The sequence below is a fragment of the Crinia signifera genome, unplaced genomic scaffold (genome assembly GCF_055691185.1).
Source record: "Crinia signifera unplaced genomic scaffold, ASM5569118v1 HAP2_SCAFFOLD_69, whole genome shotgun sequence".
Classification (NCBI taxonomy): domain Eukaryota; kingdom Metazoa; phylum Chordata; class Amphibia; order Anura; family Myobatrachidae; genus Crinia; species Crinia signifera.
In genome coordinates, this window is record NW_028142589.1 from 215,225 (window position 1) to 235,567 (window position 20,343).

Below are 20,343 nucleotides of genomic sequence, written 5' to 3' on the forward strand. Positions count from 1 at the left end.
CCTGTGAATGAAATGTCACCGCCTTAGCAAGGTGCTTTTGTGGGTGAAACCTGGAACCGGCACAAGAAATGTTCCGGCGTGATGGTTGGGCAGTGAAAGCCAGAACCGGCGCATGAGATGTACCGACTGCTGCAAGGTACTTATTTTCTACAAAAGTAGGTGAAAATTGTTATTTTCACCTGCTTTGGTAAAAGAAAAGTGATAATTTTTAGACCCCATATACCACTTTCACACCGCTGTACCCTTTCACATTCGATTGGGGTGTGAAAACCGGAATCTGGGAATAACTTGTACGCAGCTACCTGGAGGGTAAAATCTGGAACCTGTGATGAAATGTTCCTGACTTAACAAGGTGCTTGGGGGTTGAAGCCGGAACCGACGGATGAGATGTTCTGGCCGTGACGAGGTGCTTTTGGAAGTGAAAGCTGGAACCGACGCATGAGATGTTCTGGCCGCGACGGTATGCTTTTGGGAGTGAAAGCCAGAACCGACGCATGAGATGTTCTGGCATGCGACGAGGTGCTTTTGGGAGTGAAAGCCGGAACCGACGCAAGGAATGTTCCGGTCGCGGCGTGTGAGTTACTTATTTTCTACAAAAGTAGGTGAAAATTGTTATTTCCACCTACTTTGGTAAAAAAAATTTGATCATTTATAGGCCTCATATACCACTTTCACACCGCTGTACCCTTTCACATTAGATTAAGGTGTGAAAGCCGGAAACCGACGCATGAGATGTTCTGGCCTGCGACGAGGTGCTTTTGGGAGTGAAAGCCGGAACCGGTGAAGGAAATGTTATAACACTTGATTGGGGTGTGAAAACTGGATCTGGCGAATAACTTGTCCATATGCAGCTATGTGCCTGGAGGGTGAAAGCTGGAACCTGTGAATGAAATGTCACCGCCTTGGCAAGGTGCTTGGGGGTAAAGCCGGAACCGACGGATGAGATGTTCTGGCCGTGGCGAGGTGTTTTTGGAACTGAAAGCTGGAACCGACGCATGAGATGTTCTGGACGCGACGGGATGCTTCTGGGAGTGAAAGCCGGAACCGACGCAGAAAATGTTCTGGCCACGGCGTAATGGTTGGGGGATGAAAGCCAAAAACAGTATGAGATGTTCCAGCCACTGTGAGGTACTTATTTTCTATAAAAGTAAGTGAAAATTATCATTTTCACCTACATTGGTAGAAATGAAGTGATAATATATAGGCACCATACATCACTTTCACACCATTGTACCCTATCACACTTGATTGGGATGTGGAAACTGGATCCGGCGAATAACTTGTCCATATGCAGCAATGTGCATGGAGGGTGAAAGCTGGAACCTGTGAATGAAATGTCACCGCCTTGGCAAGGTGCTTTTGTGGGTGAAACCTGGAACCGGCACAAGAAATGTTCCGGCGTGATGGTTGGTCAGTGAAAGCCAGAACCGGCGCATGAGATGTACCGACTGCTGCAAGGTACTTATTTTCTACAAAAGTAGGTGAAAATTGTTATTTTCACCTGCTTTGGTAAAATAAAAGTGATAATTTTTAGACCCCATATACCACTTTCACACCGCTGTACCCTTTCACATTCGATTGGGGTGTGAAAACCGGAATCTGGGAATAACTTGTACGCAGCTATGTGCCTGGAGGGTAAAATCTGGAACCTGTGATGAAATGTTCCGGACTTAGCAAGGTGCTTGATGGTAAAAACCGGAACCGACGGATGAGATGTTCTGCCCGTGACGAGGTGCTTTTGGAAGTGAAAGCTGGAACCGACGCATGAGATGTTCTGGCCGCGATGGTATGCTTTTGGGAGTGAAAGCCGGAACCGACGCAGAAAATGTTCCGGCCACGGCGTAATGGTTGAGGGGTGAAAGCCAAAAACGGAGCATGAGATGTTCCGGCCGCTGTGACGTTCTTATTTTCTACAAAAGTAAGTTAAAATTATCATTTTCACCTACATTGGCAGAATTGAAGTGATAATATATAGGCCCCATATATCACTTTCACACCATTGTACCCTATCACACTTGATTGGGATGTGGAAACTGGATCCGGCGAATAACTTGTCCATACAGTATGCAGCTATGTGCCTGGAGGGTGAAAGCTGGAACCTGTGAATGAAATGTCACCGCCTTGGCAAGGTGCTTGGGGGTAAAGCCGGAACCGACGGATGAGATGTTCTGGCCGCGGCGAGGTGTTTTTGGAACTGAAAGCTGGAACCGACGCATGAGATGTTCTGGACGCGACGGGATGCTTCTGGGAGTGAAAGCCGGAACCAACGCAGAAAATGTTCTGGCCACGGCGTAATGGTTGGGGGATGAAAGCCAAAAACTGAGCATGAGATGTTTCGGCCGCTGTGTGGTACTTATTTTCTACAAAAGTAAGTGAAAATGATAAATTTCACCTACTTTGGTAGAAATGAAGTGATAATATATAGTCCCCATAAACCACTTTCACACCACTGTACCCTATCACACTTGATTGGGATGTGAAAACTGGATTCGGCAAATAACTTGTCTATATGCAGCTATGTGCCTGGAGGGTGAAAGCTGGAACCTGTGAATGAAATGGTACTGCCTTGGCAAGGTGCTTTTGTGGGTGAAACCTGGAACCGGTGAAAGGAATGTTCCAGTAGCGGCGTTGTGGTTTGGCGGTAAAAGCCGAAACCGGCGCATGAGATGTACCGGCTGCTGTGAGGTACTTATTTTCTACAAAAGTAGGTGAAAATTGTTATTTCCACCTTCATTGGTAAAAAAAAATGTGATCATTTATAGGCCCCATATATTACTTTCACACCGCTGTACCCTTTCACATTCGATTGGGGTGTGAAAATCGGAACCTGGGAATAATTTGTTCCGTACACGGCTATGTGCCTGGAGGGTAAAAGCTGGAACCTGTGAATGAAATGTTCCCGACTTGGCAAGGTGCTTGGGGGTTTAAGCCAGAACCTTCGGATGAGATGTTCTGGCCACGACGAGGTGCTTTTAGGAGTGAAAGCCAGAACCGACGCATGAGATGTTCTGGACGCGACGGGATGCTTTTGGGAGTGAAAGCCGGAACCGACGCAGAAAATGTTCCGGCCACGGCGTAATGGTTGAGGGGTGAAAGCCAAAAACGGAGCATGAGATGTTCCGGCCGCTGTGACGTTCTTATTTTCTACAAAAGTAAGTGAAAATTATCATTTTCACCTACATTGGCAGAAATGAAGTGATAATATATAGGCCCCATATATCACTTTCACACCATTGTACCCTATCACACTTGATTGGGATGTGGAAACTGGATCCGGCGAATAACTTGTCCATACAGTATGCAGCTATGTGCCTGGAGGGTGAAAGCTGGAACCTGTGAATGAAATGTCACCGCGTTGGCAAGGTGCTTGGGGGTAAAGACGGAACTGAAAGCTGGAACCGACGCATGAGATGTTCTGGACGCGATGGGATGCTTCTGGGAGTGAAAGCCGGAACCGACGCAGAAAATGTTCTGGCCACGGCGTAATGGTTGGGGGATGAAAGCCAAAAACAGTATAAGATGTTCCAGCCACTGTGAGGTACTTATTTTCTATAAAAGTAAGTGAAAATTATCATTTTCACCTACATTGGTAGAAATGAAGTGATAATATATAGGCCCCATACATCACTTTCACACCATTGTACCCTATCACACTTGATTGGGATGTGGAAACTGGATCCGGCGAATAACTTGTCCATATGCAGCTATGTGCCTGGAGGGTGAAAGCTGGAACCTGTGAATGAAATGTCACCGCCTTAGCAAGGTGCTTTTGTGGGTGAAACCTGGAACCGGCACAAGAAATGTTCCGGCGTGATGGTTGGGCAGTGAAAGCCAGAACCGGCGCATGAGATGTACCGACTGCTGCAAGGTACTTATTTTCTACAAAAGTAGGTGAAAATTGTTATTTTCACCTGCTTTGGTAAAAGAAAAGTGATAATTTTTAGACCCCATATACCACTTTCACACCGCTGTACCCTTTCACAGTCGATTGGGGTGTGAAAACCGGAATCTGGGAATAACTTGTACGCAGCTACCTGGAGGGTAAAATCTGGAACCTGTGATGAAATGTTCCTGACTTAGCAAGGTGCTTGGGGGTTGAAGCCGGAACCGACGGATGAGATGTTCTGGCCGTGACGAGGTGCTTTTGGAAGTGAAAGCTGGAACCGACACATGAGATGTTCTGGCCGCGACGGTATGCTTTTGGGAGTGAAAGCCAGAACCGACGCATGAGATGTTCTGGCATGCGGCGAGGTGCTTTTGGGAGTGAAAGCCGGAACCGACGCAAGGAATGTTCCGGTCGCGGCGTGTGAGTTACTTATTTTCTACAAAAGTAGGTGAAAATTGTTATTTCCACCTACTTTGGTAAAAAAAAATTGATCATTTATAGGCCTCATATACCACTTTCACACCGCTGTACCCTTTCACATTAGATTAAGGTGTGAAAGCCGGAAACCGACGCATGAGATGTTCTGGCCTGCGACGAGGTGCTTTTGGGAGTGAAAGCCGGAACCGGTGAAGGAAATGTTATAACACTTGATTGGGGTGTGAAAACTGGATCTGGCGAATAACTTGTCCATATGCAGCTATGTGCCTGGAGGGTAAAAGCTGGAACCTGTGAATGAAATGTTCCCACCTTGGCAAGGTGCTTGGGAGGGGTTGAAGCCAGAACCGACGCATGAGATGTTCTGGACGCGACGGGATGCTTTTGGGAGTGAAAGCCGGAACCGACGCATAAGATGTTCTGGCCTGCGACGAGATGCTTTTGGGAATGAAAGCTGGAACCGACGCAGAAAATGTTCCGGCTGCGGCGTGATGGTTGGGGGGTGAAAGCCAAAAACGGAGCATGAGATGTACCGGCTGCTGTGAGGTACTTATTTTCTACAAAAGTAGGTGAAAATTGTTATTTCCACCTTCTTTGGTAAAAAAAATGTGATCATTTATAGGCCCCATATATTACTTTCACACCGCTGTACCCTTTCACATTCGATTGGGGTGTGAAAATCGGAACCTGGGAATAATTTGTTCCGTACAAGGCTATGTGCCTGGAGGGTGAAAGCTGGAACCTGTGAATGAAATGTCACCGCCTTGGCAAGGTGCTTGGGGGTAAAGCCGGAACCGACGGATGAGATGTTCTGGCCGTGGCGAGGTGTTTTTGGAACTGAAAGCTGGAACCGACGCATGATATGTTCTGGACGCGACGGGATGCTTCTGGGAGTGAAAGCCGGAACCGACGCAGAAAATGTTCTGGCCACGGCGTAATGGTTGGGGGATGAAAGCCAAAAACAGTATGAGATGTTCCAGCCACTGTGAGGTACTTATTTTCTATAAAAGTAAGTGAAAATTATCATTTTCACCTACATTGGTAGAAATGAAGTGATAATATATAGGCCCCATTCATCACTTTCACACCATTGTACCCTATCACACTTGATTGGGATGTGGAAACTGGATCCGGCGAATAACTTGTCCATATGCAGCTATGTGCCTGGAGGGTGAAAGCTGGAACCTGTGAATGAAATGTCACCGCCTTGGCAAGGTGCTTTTGTGGGTGAAACCTGGAACCGGCACAAGAAATGTTCCGGCGTGATGGTTGGTCAGTGAAAGCCAGAACCGGCGCATGAGATGTACCGACTGCTGCAAGGTACTTATTTTCTACAAAAGTAGGTGAAAATTGTTATTTTCACCTGCTTTGGTAAAAGAAAAGTGATAATTTTTAGACCCCATATACCACTTTCACACCGCTGTACCCTTTCACATTCGATTGGGGTGTGAAAACCGGAATCTGGGAATAACTTGTACGCAGCTATGTGCCTGGAGGGTAAAATCTGGAACCTGTGATGAAATGTTCCTGACTTAGCAAGGTGCTTGATGGTTAAAGCCGGAACCGACGGATGAGATGTTCTGGCCGTGACGAGGTGCTTTTGGAAGTGAAAGCTGGAACCGACGCATGAGATGTTCTGGCCGCGACGGTATGCTTTTGGGAGTGAAAGCCGGAACCGACGCATGAGATGTTCTGGCACGCGACGAGGTGCTTTTGGGAGTGAAAGCCGGAACCGACGCAAGGAATGTTCCGGTCGCGGCGTGTGAGTTACTTATTTTCTACAAAAGTAGGTGAAAATTGTTATTTCCACCTACTTTGGTAAAAAAAATGTGATCATTTATAGGCCTCATATACCACTTTCACACCGCTGTACCCTTTCACATTAGATTAAGGTGTGAAAGCCGGAACCGACGCATGAGATGTTCTGGCCCGCGATGAGGTGCTTTTGGGAGTGAAAGCCGGAACCGGTGCAGGAAATGTTATAACACTTGATTGGGGTGTGAAAACTGGATCTGGTGAATAACTTGTCCATATGCAGCTATGTGCCTGGAGGGTAAAAGCTGGAACCTGTGAATGAAATGTTCCCACCTTGGCAAGGTGCTTGGGAGGGGTTGAAGCCTGAACCGACGTATGAGATATTCTGGCTGCGACGAGGTGCTTTTGGGGGTGAAAGTTGGAACCGGCGCAATAAATGTTCTGGCCGCGGCGTGGTGTTTGGGGGTGAAAACCGGAAGCGGAGCATGAAATGTTCCGGACGCGTTGAGGTGCTTTGGAGAGGTGCCAGATCCGGAGCATGAGATTGTCATGCTTTTGCGATGGGCTTGAAGGCGGGTGAAAGCCTAAACTGGCGCATTAGATGTTCCAGGCACTGTGAGGTGCTTTGGGGGGTGATAGTCCCTGACAGCTCCCCAAGACTGGCTGCTGCAGAGCACATACCCGGGGACCTGCTCAGTTTGTAAAACTGAGTAACGGGTCCACAGTTAAGGGTCTAATATGTGCTGTAGCATGTATTTGCAATCACTGGGGCAGGAACTGATAAGGATGACTTGTGTTGTCTGTATAGTACTGCATTTATGTGTGTTACGATGTAAGACACATTATTAATAAATATGCATGTATGTCATGAACATATTATCGCGCCTCCTTCTTCTTTTTTTCAGGTAGACCTTCTCCACGAATGAATTGTGATGTCAACTACTTACCCAGCTACGTCTCTGGACTACTGTGACATCATTTTTACTACAGCATATTCCAAACGTCAAATTGCAGGAGCAGCTACCCACAACAGGTAAGCAGGCGCGATAATATCTTCCTGGCATACATGTATATTTATCAAATATGTATGGTCTTCCTTAAATTATGTTTAAAGTTTGATGAATTGAGGTCCTTATATTATTTTATGCAGACAGCGAGCCAAATCAGGGCTGATATCAGTGCGGGAGATAGCAGTGATATTGTCTGCATTGCTTTTTTATTGAATGTCAGTAATACTTTTTTCTACTAAAGTAGGTGAAAATAATAATTTTCACCTACTTTGGTAAAAAAAAAAAAGTGATAATTTATAGGCCCCATATACCACTTTCACACCGCTGTACCCTTTCACATTTGATTGGGGTGTGAAAACCGGAACCGGCGAATAGCTTGTTATGTACGCGGCTATGTGCCTGGAGGGTAAAAGCTGGAACCTGTGAATGAAATGTTCCCACCTTGGCAAGGTGCTTGGGGGGTAAAGCCGGAACCGACGGATGAGATGTTCTGGCCACGACGAGGTGCTTTTGGGAGTGAAAGCCAGAACCGACGCATGAGATGTTCTGGACGCGACGGGATGCTTTTGGGAGTGAAAGCCGGAACCGACGCAGAAAATGTTCTGGCCACGGCGTAATGGTGGAGGGGTGAAAGCCAAAAACGGAGCATGAGATGTTCCGGCCGCTGTGACGTTCTTATTTTCTACAAAAGTAAGTGAAAATTATCATTTTCACCTACATTGGCAGAATTGAAGTGATAATATATAGGCCCCATATATCACTTTCACACCACTGTACCCTATCACACTTGATTAGGATGTGAAAACTGGATCCGGCAAATAACTTGTCCATATGCAGCTATGTGCCTGGAGGGTGAAAGCTGGAACCTGTGAATGAAATGTCACCGCCTTGGCAAGGTGCTTGGGGGTAAAGCCGGAACCGACGGATGAGATGTTCTGGCCACGACGAGGTGCTTTTAGGAGTGAAAGCCAGAACCGACGCATGAGATGTTCTGGACGCGATGGGATGCTTTTGGGAGTGAAAGCCGGAACCGACGCAGAAAATGTTCCGGCCACGGCGTAATGGTTGAGGGGTGAAAGCCAAAAACGGAGCATGAGATGTTCCGGCCGCTGTGACGTACTTATTTTCTACAAAAGTAAGTGAAAATTATCATTTTCACCTACATTGGCAAAAATGAAGTGATAATATATAGGCCCCATATATCACTTTCACACCATTGTACCCTATCACACTTGATTGGGATGTGGAAACTGGATCCGGCGAATAACTTGTCCATATGCAGCTATGTGCCTGGTCGGTGAAAGCTGGAACCTGTGAATGAAATGTCACCGCCTTGGCAAGGTGCTTTTGTGGGTGAAACCTGGAACCGGCACAAGAAATGTTCCGGCGTGATGGTTGGGCAGTGAAAGCCGGAACCGGCGCATGAGATGTACCGACTGCTGCAAGGTACTTCTTTTCTACAAAAGTAGGTGAAAATTGTTATTTTCAGCTACTTTGGTAAAAAAAAAAAGTGATAATTTTTAGACCCCATATACCACTTTCACACCGCTGTACCCTTTCACATTCGATTGGGGTGTGAAAACCGGAATCTGGGAATAACTTGTACGCAGCTATGTGCCTGGAGGGTAAAATCTGGAACCTGTGATGAAATGTTCCTGACTTAGCAAGGTGCTTGGGGGTTGAAGCCGGAACCGACGGATGAGATGTTCTGGCCGTGACGAGGTGCTTTTGGAAGTGAAAGCTGGAACCAACGCATGAGATGTTCTGGCTGCGACGGGATGCTTTTGGGAGTGAAAGCCAGAACTGACGCATGAGATGTTCTGGACGCGACGGGATGCTTTTGGGAGTGAAAGCCGGAACCGACGCATAAGATGTTCTGGCCTGCGACGAGATGCTTTTGGGAATGAAAGCTGGAACCGACGCAGAAAATGTTCCGGCCACGGCGTAATGGTTGAGGGGTGAAAGCCAAAAACGGAGCATGAGATGTTCCGGCCGCTGTGACGTTCTTATTTTCTACAAAAGTAAGTGAAAATTATCATTTTCACCTACATTGGCAGAAATGAAGTGATAATATATAGGCCCCATATATCACTTTCACACCATTGTACCCTATCACACTTGATTGGGATGTGGAAACTGGATCCGGCGAATAACTTGTCGATACAGTATGCAGCTATGTGCCTGGAGGGTGAAAGCTGGAACCTGTGAATGAAATGTCACCGCCTTGGCAAGGTGCTTGGGGGTAAAGCCGGAACCGACGGATGAGATGTTCTGGCCGCGGCAAGGTGTTTTTGGAACTGAAAGCTGGAACCGACGCATGAGATGTTCTGGACGCGACGGGATGCTTCTGGGAGTGAAAGCCGGAACCGACGCAGAAAATGTTCTGGCCACGGCGTAATGGTTGGGGGATGAAAGCCAAAAACAGTATGAGATGTTCCAGCCACTGTGAGGTACTTATTTTCTATAAAAGTAAGTGAAAATTATCATTTTCACCTACATTGGTAGAAATGAAGTGATAATATATAGGCCCCATACATCACTTTCACACCATTGTACCCTATCACACTTGATTGGGATGTGGAAACTGGATCCGGCGAATAACTTGTCCATATGCAGCTATGTGCCTGGAGGGTGAAAGCTGGAACCTGTGAATGAAATGTCACCGCCTTGGCAAGGTGCTTTTGTGGGTGAAACCTGGAACCGGCATAAGAAATGTTCCAAGGTGATGGTTGGGCAGTGAAAGCCGGAACCGGCGCATGAGATGTACCGACTGCTGCAAGGTACTTATTTTCTACAAAAGTAGGTGAAAATTGTTATTTTCACCTGCTTTGGTAAAAGAAAAGTGATAATTTTTAGACCCCATATACCACTTTCACACCGCTGTACCCTTTCACATTCGATTGGGGTGTGAAAACCGGAATCTGGGAATAACTTGTACGCAGCTATGTGCCTGGAGGGTAAAATCTGGAACCTGTGATGAAATGTTCCTGACTTAGCAAGGTGCTTGGGGGTTGAAGCCGGAACCGTCGGATGAGATGTTCTGGCCGTGACGAGGTGCTTTTGGAAGTGAAAGCTGGAACCGACGCATGAGATGTTCTGGCCGCGACGGTATGCTTTTGGGAGTGAAACCCGGAACCGACGCATGAGATGTTCTGGCACGCGACGAGGTGCTTTTGGGAGTGAAAGCCGGAACCGACGCATAAGATGTTCTGGCCTGCGACGAGATGCTTTTGGGAATGAAAGCTGGAACCGACGCAGAAAATGTTCCGGCTGCGGCGTGATGGTTGGGGGGTGAAAGCCAAAAACGGAGCATGAGATGTTTCGGCCGCTGTGTGGTACTTATTTTCTACAAAAGTTAGTGAAAATGATAAATTTCACCTACTTTGGTAGAAATGAAGTGATAATATATAGTCCCCATAAACCACTTTCACACCACTGTACCCTATCACACTTGATTGGGATGTGAAAACTGGATCCGGCAAATAACTTGTCCATATGCAGCTATGTGCCTGGAGGGTGAAAGCTGGAACCTGTGAATGAAATGGTACTGCCTTGGCAAGGTGCTTTTGTGGGTGAAACCTGGAACCGGTGAAAGGAATGTTCCAGTAGCGGCGTGGTGGTTTGGCGGTGAAAGCCGAAACCGGCGCATGAGATGTACCGGCTGCTGTGAGGTACTTATTTTCTACAAAAGTAGGTGAAAATTGTTATTTCCACCTTCTTTGGTAAAAAAAATGTGATCATTTATAGGCCCCATATATTATTTTCACACCGCTGTACCCTTTCACATTCGATTGGGGTGTGAAAATCGGAACCTGGGAATAATTTGTTCCGTACACGGCTATGTGCCTGGAGGGTAAAAGCTGGAACCTGTGAATGAAATGTTCCCGACTTAACAAGGTGCTTGGGGTGTTAAGCCGGAACCGACGGATGAGATGTTCTTGCCACGACGAGGTGCTTTTAGGAGTGAAAGCCAGAACCGACACATGAGATGTTCTGGACGCGACGGGATGCTTTTGGGAGTGAAAGCCGGAACCGACGCAGAAAATGTTCCGGCCACGGCGTAATGGTTGAGGGGCGAAAGCCAAAAACGGAGCATGAGATGTTCCGGCCGCTGTGACGTACTTATTTTCTACAAAAGTAAGTGAAAATTATCATTTTCACCTACATTGGCAAAATGAAGTGATAATATATAGGCCCCATATATCACTTTCACACCATTGTACCCTATCACACTTGATTGGGATGTGGAAACTGGATCCGGCGAATAACTTGTCCATACAGTATGCAGCTATGTGCCTGGAGGGTGAAAGCTGGAGCCTGTGAATGAAATGTCACCGCCTTGGCAAGGTGCTTGGGGGGTAAAGCCGGAACCGACGTATGAGATGTTCTGGCCACGACGAGGTGCTTTTAGGAGTGAAAGCCAGAACCGACGCATGAGATGTTCTGGACGCGACGGGATGCTTTTGGGAGTGAAAGCCGGAACCGACGCAGAAAATGTTCTGGCCACGGCATAATGGTTGGGGGATGAAAGCCAAAAACAGTATGAGATGTTCCAGCCACTGTGAGGTACTTATTTTCTATAAAAGTAAGTGAAAATTATCATTTTCACCTACATTGGTAGAAATGAAGTGATAATATATAGGCCCCATACATCACTTTCACACCATTGTACCCTATCACACTTGATTGGGATGTGGAAACTGGATCCGGCGAATAACTTGTTCATATGCAGCTATGTGCCTGGAGGGTGAAAGCTGGAACCTGTGAATGAAATGTCACCGCCTTGGCAAGGTGCTTTTGTGGGTGAAACCTGGAACCGGCACAAGAAATGTTCCGGTGTGATGGTTGGGCAGTGAAAGCCAGAACCGGCGCATGAGATGTACTGACTGCTGCAAGGTACTTATTTTTTACAAAAGTAGGTGAAAATTGTTATTTTCACCTGCTTTGGTAAAAGAAAAGTGATAATTTTTAGACCCCATATACCACTTTCACAGCGCTGTACCCTTTCACATTCGATTGGGGTGTGAAAACCGGAATCTGGGAATAACTTGTACGCAGCTATGTGCCTGGAGGGTAAAATCTGGAACCTGTGATGAAATGTTCCTGACTTAGCAAGGTGCTTGGGGGTTGAAGCCGGAACCGACGGATGAGATGTTCTGGCCGCGACGGTATGCTTTTGGGAGTGAAAGCCAGAACCGACGCATGAGATGTTCTGGCGCGCGACGAGGTGCTTTTGGGAGTGAAAGCCGGAACCGACGCAAGGAATGTTCCGGTCGCGGCGTGTGAGTTACTTATTTTCTACAAAAGTAGGTGAAAATTGTTATTTCCACCTACTTTGGTAAAAAAAATGTGATCACATATAGGCCTCATATACCACTTTCACACCACTGTACCCTTTCACATTAGATTAAGGTGTAAAAGCCGGAAACCGACGCATGAGATGTTCTGGCCTGCGACGAGGTGCTTTTGGGAGTGAAAGCCGGAACCGGTGCAGGAAATGTTATAACACTTGATTGGGGTGTGAAAACTGGATCTGGCGAATAACTTGTCCATATGCAGCTATGTGCCTGGAGGGTAAAAGCTGGAACCTGTGAATGAAATGTTCCCACCTTGGTAAGGTGCTTGGGAGGGGTTGAAGCCTGAACCGACGTATGAGATATTCTGGCTGCGACGAGGTGCTTTTGGGGGTGAAATTTGGAACCGGCCCAATAAATGTTCTGGCCGCGGCGTGGTGTTTGAAGGTGAAAGCCGGAAGCTGCGTATAAAATGTTCCGGACGCGTTGAGGTGATTTGGAGAGGTGCCAGATCCGGAGCATGAGATTGTCATGCTTTTGCGATGGGCTTGAAGGCGGGTGAAAGCCTAAACTGGCGCATGAGATTTTCCAGGCACTGTGAGGTGCTTTGGGGGGTGATAGTCCCTGACAGCTCCTCAAGACTGGCTGCTGCAGAGCACATACCCGGGGACCTGCTCAGTTTGTAAAACTGAGTAACGGGTCCACAGTTAAGGGTCTAATATGTGCTGTAGCATGTATTTGCAATCACTGGGGCAGGAACTGATAAGGATGACTTGTGTTGTCTGTATAGTACTGCATTTATGTGTGTTACGATGTAAGACACATTATTAATAAATATGCATGTATGTCATGAACATATTATCGCGCCTCCTTCTTCTTTTTTTCAGGTAGACCTTCTCCACGAATGAATTGTGATGTCAACTACTTACCCAGCTACGTCTCTGGACTACTGTGACATCATTTTTACGACAGCCTATTCCAAACGTCAAATTGCAGGAGCAGCTACCCACAACAGGTAAGCAGGCGCGATAATATCTTCCTAGCATACATGTATATTTATCAAATATGTATGGTCTTCCTTAAATTATGTTTAAAGTTTGATGAATTGAGGTCCTTATATTATTTTATGCAGACAGCGAGCCAAATCAGGGCTGATATCAGTGCGGGAGATAGCAGTGATATTGTCTGCATTGCTTTTTTATTGAATGTCAGTAATACTTTTTTCTACTGAAGTAGGTGAAAATAATAATTTTCACCTACTTTGGTAAAAAAAAAAAGTGATAATTTATAGGCCCCATATACCACTTTCACACCGCTGTACCCTTTCACATTTGATTGGGGTGTGAAAACCTGAACCGGCGAATAGCTTGTTATGTACGCGGCTATGTGCCTGGAGGGTAAAAGCTGGATCCTGTGAATGAAATGTTCCCACCTTGGCAAGGTGCTTGGGGGGTAAAGCCGGAACCGACGGATGAGATGTTCTGGCCACGACGAGGTGCTTTTGGGAGTGAAAGCCAGAACCGACGCATGAGATGTTCTGGCCTGCGACGAGATGCTTTTGGGAATGAAAGCTGGAACCGACGCAGAAAATGTTCCGGCTGCGGCGTGATGGTTGGGGGGTGAAAGCCAAAAACAGAGCATGAGATGTTTCGGCCGCTGTGACGTACTTATTTTCTACAAAAGTAAGTGAAAATGATCAATTTCACCTACTTTGGTAGAAATGAAGTTATAATATATAGTCTCCATAAACCACTTTCACACCACTGTACCCTATCACACTTGATTGGGATGTGAAAACTGGATCCGGCAAATAACTTGTCCATATGCAGCTATGTGCCTGGAGGGTGAAAGCTGGAACCTGTGAATGAAATGTCACCGCCTTGGCAAGGTGCTTTTGTGGGTGAAACCTGGAACCGGCACAAGAAATGTTCCGGCGTGATGGTTGGGCAGTGAAAGCCGGAACCGGCGCATGAGATGTACCGACTGCTGCAAGGTACTTATTTTCTACAAAAGGAGGTGAAAATTGTTATTTTCACCTCCTTTGGTAAAAAAAAGTGATAATTTTTAGACCCCATATACCACTTTCACACCGCTGTACCCTTTCACATTCGATTGGGGTGTGAAAACCGGAATCTGGGTATAACTTGTACGCAGCTATGTGCCTGGAGGGTAAAATCTGGAACCTGTGATGAAATGTTCCTGACTTAGCAAGGTGCTTGGGGGTTGAAGCCGGAACCGACGGATGAGATGTTCTGGCCGTGACGAGGTGCTTTTGGAAGTGAAAGCTGGAACCAACGCATGAGATGTTCTGGCCGCGACGGGATGCTTTTGGGAGTGAAAGCCAGAACCGACGCATGAGATGTTCTGGACGCGACGGGATGCTTTTGGGAGTGAAAGCCGGAACCGACGCATAAGATGTTCTGGCCTGCGACGAGATGCTTTTGGGAATGAAAGCTGGAACCGACGCAGAAAATGTTCCGGCTGCGGCGTGATGGTTGGGGGGTGAAAGCCAAAAACGGAGCATGAGATGTTTCGGCCGCTGTGTGGTACTTATTTTCTACAAAAGTAAGTGAAAATGATAAATTTCACCTACTTTGGTAGAAATGAAGTGATAATATATAGTCCCCATAAACCACTTTCACACCACTGTACCCTATCACACTTGATTGGGATGTGAAAACTGGATCCGGCAAATAACTTGTCCATATGCAGCTATGTGCCTGGAGGGTGAAAGCTGGAACCTGTGAATGAAATGGTACTGCCTTGGCAAGGTGCTTTTGTGGGTGAAACCTGGAACCGGTGAAAGGAATGTTCCAGTAGCGGCGTGGTGGTTTGGCGGTGAAAGCCGAAACCGGCGCATGAGATGTACCGGCTGCTGTGAGGTACTTATTTTCTACAAAAGTAGGTGAAAATTGTTATTTCCACCTTCTTTGGTAAAAAAAATGTGATCATTTATAGGCCCCATATATTACTTTCACACCGCTGTACCCTTTCACATTCGATTGGGGTGTGAAAATCGGAACCTGGGAATAATTTGTTCCGTACACGGCTATGTGCCTGGAGGGTAAAAGCTGGAACCTGTGAATGAAATGTTCCCGACTTGGCAAGGTGCTTGGGGGGTTAAGCCAGAACCGACGGATGAGATGTTCTGGCCACGACGAGGTGCTTTTAGGAGTGAAAGCCAGAACCGACGCATGAGATGTTCTGGACGCGACGGGATGCTTTTGGGAGTGAAAGCCGGAACCGACGCAGAAAATGTTCCGGCCACGGCGTAATGGTTGAGGGGTGAAAGCCAAAAACGGAGCATAAGATGTTCCGGCCGCTGTGACGTTCTTATTTTCTACAAAAGTAAGTGAAAATTATCATTTTCACCTACATTGGCAGAAATGAAGTGATAATATATAGGCCCCATATATCACTTTCACACCATTGTACCCTATCACACTTGATTGGGATGTGGAAACTGGATCCGGCGAATAAATTGTCCATACAGTATGCAGCTATGTGCCTGGAGGGTGAAAGCTGGAACCTGTGAATGAAATGTCACCGCCTTGGCAAGGTGCTTGGGGGTAAAGCCGGAACCGACGGATGAGATGTTCTGGCCGCGGCGAGGTGTTATTGGAACTGAAAGCTGGAACCGACGCATGAGATGTTCTTGACGCGACGGGATGCTTCTGGGAGTGAAAGCCGGAACCGACGCAGAAAATGTTCTGGCCACGGCGTAATGGTTGGGGGATGAAAGCCAAAAACAGTATGAGATGTTCCAGCCACTGTGAGGTACTTATTTTCTATAAAAGTAAGTGAAAATGATCATTTTCACCTACATTGGTAGAAATGAAGTGATAATATATAGGCCCCATACATCACTTTCACACCATTGTACCCTATCACACTTGATTGGGATGTGGAAACTGGATCCGGCGAATAACTTGTCCATATGCAGCTATGTGCCTGGAGGGTGAAAGCTGGAACCTGTGAATGAAATGTCACCGCCTTGGCAAGGTGCTTTTGTGGGTGAAACCTGGAACCGGCACAAGAAATGTTCCGGCGTGATGGTTGGGCAGTAAAAGCCAGAACCGGCGCATGAGATGTACCGACTGCTGCAAGGTACTTATTTTCTACAAAAGTAGGTGAAAATTGTTATTTTCACCTGCTTTGGTAAAAGAAAAGTGATACTTTTTAGACCCCATATACCACTTTCACACCGCTGTACCCTTTCACATTCGATTGGGGTGTGAAAACCGGAATCTGGGAATAACTTGTACGCAGCTATGTGCCTGGAGGGTAAAATCTGGAACCTGTGATGAAATGTTCCTGACTTAGCAAGGTGCTTGGGGGTTGAAGCCGGAACCGACGGATGAGATGTTCTGGCCGTGACGAGGTGCTTTTGGAAGTGAAAGCTGGAACCGACGCATGAGATGTTCTGGCCGCGACGGTATGCTTTTGGGAGTGAAAGCCGGAACCGACGCATAAGATGTTCTGGCCTGCGACGAGATGCTTTTGGGAATGAAAGCTGGAACCGACGCAGAAAATGTTCCGGCTGCGGCGTGATGGTTGGGGGGTGAAAGACAAAAACGGAGCATGAGATGTTTCGGCCGCTGTGTGGTACTTATTTTCTACAAAAGTAAGTGAAAACTATAAAGTGATAATATATAGTCCCCATAAACCACTTTCACACCACTGTACCCTATCACACTTGATTGGGATGTGAAAACTGGATCCGGCAAATAACTTGTCCATATGCAGCTATGTGCCTGGAGGGTGAAAGCTGGAACCTGTGAATGAAATGGTACTGCCTTGGCAAGGTGCTTTTGTGGGTGAAACCTGGAACCGGTGAAAGGAATGTTCCAGTAGCGGCGTGGTGGTTTGGCGGTGAAAGCCGAAACCGGCGCATGAGATGTACCGGCTGCTGTGAGGTACTTATTTTCTACAAAAGTAGGTGAAAATTGTTATTTCCACCTTCTTTGGTAAAAAAAATGTGATCATTTATAGGCCCCATATATTACTTTCACACCGCTGTACCCTTTCACATTCGATTGGGGTGTGAAAATCGGAACCTGGGAATAATTTTTTTCCGTACACGGCTATGTGCCTGGAGGGTAAAAGCTGGAACCTGTGAATGAAATGTTCCCGACTTGGCAAGGTGCTTGGGGGGTTAAGCCAGAACCGACGGATGAGATGTTCTGGCCACGACGAGGTGCTTTTAGGAGTGAAAGCCAGAACCGACGCATGAGATGTTCTGGACGCGACGGGATGCTTTTGGGAGTGAAAGCCGGAACCGACGCAGAAAATGTTCCGGCCACGGCGTAATGGTTGAGGGGTGAAAGCCAAAAACGGAGCATAAGATGTTCCGGCCGCTGTGACGTTCTTATTTTCTACAAAAGTAAGTGAAAATTATCATTTTCACCTACATTGGCAGAAATGAAGTGATAATATATAGGCCCCATATATCACTTTCACACCATTGTACCCTTTCACACTTGATTGGGATGTGGAAACTGGATCCGGCGAATAACTTGTCCATACAGTATGCAGCTATGTGCCTGGAGGGTGAAAGCTGGAACCTGTGAATGAAATGTCACCGACTTGGCAAGGTGCTTGGGGGTAAAGCCGGAACCGACGGATGAGATGTTCTGGCCGCGGCGAGGTGTTTTTGGAACTGAAAGCTGGAACCGACGCATGAGATGTTCTGGACGCGACGGGATGCTTCTGGGAGTGAAAGACGGAACCGACGCAGAAAATGTTCTGGCCACGGCGTAATGGTTGGGGGATGAAAGCCAAAAACAGTATGAGATGTTCCAGCCACTGTGAGGTACTTATTTTCTATAAAAGTAAGTGAAAATGATAATTTTCACCTACATTGGTAGAAATGAAGTGATAATATATAGGCCCCATATATCACTTTCACACCATTGTACCCTATCACACTTGATTGGGATGTGGAAACTGGATCCGGCGAATAACTTGTCCATATGCAGCTATGTGCCTGGAGGGTGAAAGCTGGAACCTGTGAATGAAATGTCACCGCCTTGGCAAGGTGCTTTTGTGGGTGAAACCTGGAACCGGCACAAGAAATGTTCCGGCGTGATGGTTGGGCAGTGAAAGCCAGAACCGGCGCATGAGATGTACCGACTGCTGCAAGGTACTTATTTTCTACAAAAGTAGGTGAAAATTGTTATTTTCACCTGCTTTGGTAAAAGAAAAGTGATAATTTTTAGACCCCATATACCACTTTCACACCGCTGTACCCTTTCACATTCGATTGGGGTGTGAAAACCGGAATCTGGGAATAACTTGTACGCAGCTATGTGCCTGGAGGGTAAAATCTGGAACCTGTGATGAAATGTTCCTGACTTAGCAAGGTGCTTGGGGGTTGAAGCCGGAACCGACGGATGAGATGTTCTGGCCGCGACGAGGTGCTTTTGGAAGTGAAAGCTGGAACCGACGCATGAGATGTTCTGGCCGCGACGGTATGCTTTTGGGAGTGAAAGCCAGAACCGACGCATGAGATGTTCTGGCACGCGACGAGGTGCTTTTGGGAGTGAAAGCCGGAACCGACGCAAGGAATTTCCGGTCGCGGCGTGTGAGTTACTTATTTTCTACAAAAGTAGGTGAAAATTGTTATTTCCACCTACTTTGGTAAAAAAAGTGTGATCACATATAGGCCTCATATACCACTTTCACACCGCTGTACCCTTTCACATTAGATTAAGGTGTGAAAGCCGGAAACCGACGCATGAGATGTTCTGGCCTGCGACGAGGTGCTTTTGGGAGTGAAAGCCGGAACCGGTGCAGGAAATGTTATAACACTTGATTGGGGTGTGAAAACTGGATCTGGCGAATAACTTGTCCATATGCAGCTATGTGCCTGGAGGGTAAAAGCTGGAACCTGTGAATGAAATGTTCCCACCTTGGCAAGGTGCTTGGGAGGGGTTGAAGCCTGAACCGACGTATGAGATATTGTGGCTGCGACGAGGTGCTTTTGGGGGTGAAATTTGGAACCGGCGCAATAAATGTTCTGTCCGCGGCGTGGTGTTTGGGGGTGAAAGCCGGAAGCGGCGCATGAAATGTTCCGGACGCGTTGAGGTGCTTTGGAGAGGTGCCAGATCCGGAGCATGAGATTGTCATGCTTTTGCGATGGGCTTGAAGGCGGGTGAAAGCCTAAACTGGCGCATGAGATGTTCCAGGCACTGTGAGGTGCTTTGGGGGGTGATAGTCCCTGACAGCTCCTCAAGACTGGCTGCTGCAGAGCACATACCCGGGGACCTGCTCAGTTTGTAAAACTGAGTAACGGGTCCACAGTTAAGGGTCTAATATGTGCTGTAGCATGTATTTGCAATCACTGGGGCAGGAACTGATAAGGATGACTTGTGTTGTCTGTATAGTACTGCATTTATGTGTGTTACGATGTAAGACACATTATTAATAAATATGCATGTATGTCATGAACATATTATCGCGCCTCCTTCTACTTTTTTTCAGGTAGACCTTCTCCACGAATGAATTGTGATGTCAACTACTTACCCAGCTACGTCTCTGGACTACTGTGACATCATTTTTACGACAGCATATTCCAAACGTCAAATTGCAGGAGCAGCTACCCACAACAGGTAAGCAGGCGCGATAATATCTTCCTGGCATACATGTTTATTTATCAAATATGTATGGTCTTCCTTAAATTATGTTTAAAGTTTGATGAATTGAGGTCCTTATATTATTTTATGCAGACAGCGAGCCAAATCAGGGCTGATATCAGTGCGGGAGATAGCAGTGATATTGTCTGCATTGCTTTTTTATTGAATGTCAGTAATACTTTTTTCTACTGAAGTAGGTGAAAATAATAATTTTCACCTACTTTGGTAAAAAAAAAAGTGATAATTTATAGGCCCCATATACCACTTTCACACCGCTGTACCCTTTCACATTTGATTAGGGTGTGAAAACCTGAACCGGCGAATAGCTT